The sequence below is a fragment of the Penaeus vannamei genome, chromosome 42 (genome assembly GCF_042767895.1).
Source record: "Penaeus vannamei isolate JL-2024 chromosome 42, ASM4276789v1, whole genome shotgun sequence".
Lineage (NCBI taxonomy): Eukaryota > Metazoa > Arthropoda > Malacostraca > Decapoda > Penaeidae > Penaeus > Penaeus vannamei.
This window is the reverse complement of record NC_091590.1, coordinates 4,448,741-4,450,810: the sequence shown is the minus strand read 5'-3', so window position 1 is coordinate 4,450,810 and position 2,070 is coordinate 4,448,741.

Sequence of the window (2,070 nt, the reverse complement as noted above, 5' to 3'; positions counted from 1 at the left end):
CCACCCGTTGCATAATATATAAACAATTTCTCGTAGAATGTAACTTGATCAAGGCGAACAGGTGTGGCTATCATCTGCCGTCTACCTGGTGTGTGAAAATACTGCTACTCTGAATTATGGAGGTCTAGGCCTACAAGCGAAACGAAATATTTAGCAGGTGTTATAGGCCTTTGCAGATTTATATTTTGGTATGATTTTATTATTTTATTTATTTTAACGGGAATATAATAGACAGATGGTAAGGGTATTATTTCCTTTTAGATGGTGATGCGAATAGAGAATTATAAGAATAGATAAGTTATTTGAATATTTCCTTTGTGAGTACTAAGTTTATCGGTTGTTCCTCAGAATTAATAATCCTTAGTATTATGATGATAGTATAGTCTATAGGCCTATGAATAATCCTTAATATCATATAGGCCTATAGGCGCAGAAATCGATTTCCTTCTCATTCTCAACTTTTATTCACATATATTGTCTATATATCTTTGCTGTTGGTTACCAGTCTCTAACAAACATTATCTTTAATACCACTCGCATACACGTATTTACAATTTAATACATTCAATACATTTAATACATTCAATATACAAGTAAATACATTCAATACATCATACGCATTTATATTCACCCTCGGGGAAAGGCTAGATCAGTAGCAACTCGAGGAGGTGTCATGGCGTTCGTTTTGATAAGTGTTCAATGGAAATATAACCATTAAAATCATTATTTTCCATCCTTTTTTGAAAATTGAAAAGGCCAGAATGATCGCCCAGATTCGCAAAGCATCCGTAACTTTTGTGACGTCATCAAAATAAACCCCATGTTTTTTTTTTTTTTTTTTTTTTTTTTTCAAACATAGAATCAGACGCCATGACACCTCCTCGAGTTGCTACTGATCTGGCCTTTCCCTTCACCCTCGTGCTCTGATAAGCTTACACGAACAGCTGATCACAATACACAGTTTCCCATCAATTAATTCTGTAGTACTAGTTTACGATCTATATTTATCAAGCGATAAATCATTGTATTTAGACGCTCTCCAATTAACCTTTGCTCTGGTTAAACAAGAAGAAGAAGAAGAAAGAGAGGAAGAAAGAGAGGAAGAAGAAGAAGAAGAAAGAGAGGAAGAAAGAGAGGAAGAAGAAGAAGAAGAAATAGAAGAACAAGAAGGAAGGAAGAGAAGAAGAAGAAAAAATAAGAAGAAATAGAGGAAGAAGAAAAAATAAGAAGAAATAGAAGAAGAAGAATGAGAAAAATAAGCATAAGAACAAATAGAACAAATAGAAGAAGAGGAGGAAGAAACATAATAATAATAACAATAACAAGAAGCAATATTTCGCGTAAGTTTTCTTCTGTTAGGTTTAAGAGACACGTTATAAGATGTAGTGTTGCATGTGTTGTATCTTAAGTGTGTTGTTTGTGAAGGTATGTGTGTGTGTTCGTGTTATTCATGTGTGTGTTTGTGCTTGTGAGAGTAAAAGTAGGTTTGTTTGTGAAGTGTGAGTGTATCTTTGTTTTTTTATGATTGTGATTATTATTGCTTTGTTATTATTATTATTATTATTATTAGTAGTAGTATCATTATTATTATTATTATCATTATCATTTTTACTATTATTGTTATTATCATCATCATCATCATCATTATCATTATCAATATTATTATTATTATCGTCATTATTATTACCATCATTCATATTATTATTAGCACTATTATCATTGTTATTCTGATTGTGTGCGTATGCATGCGTGTGTGTGCGTGTGTGCGTGTGCGTGCGTATATGTGAATGTGTGTGTGTGTGTGTGTGTGTGTGTGTGTGTGTTTGCGCGCGCGTGTGTGTGCGTGTGTGTGTGTGTGTGAGTGTGCGTATGCGTATGCGTGTGTGCGTACGTGCGTATGTATGTGCCTGTGTATGCATATATATGTGTGTACGTGTGTGTATGTACCTGTGAATATGCATAACATCATTTGAAAGATAATGAAAGACAGGTTTTTGATTAGAGAGAAAGTTCAAGCGTTATCTCAATTTTTTTTTTTTTTTTTTTTTTTTTTTTGACTCGAAACAAGGG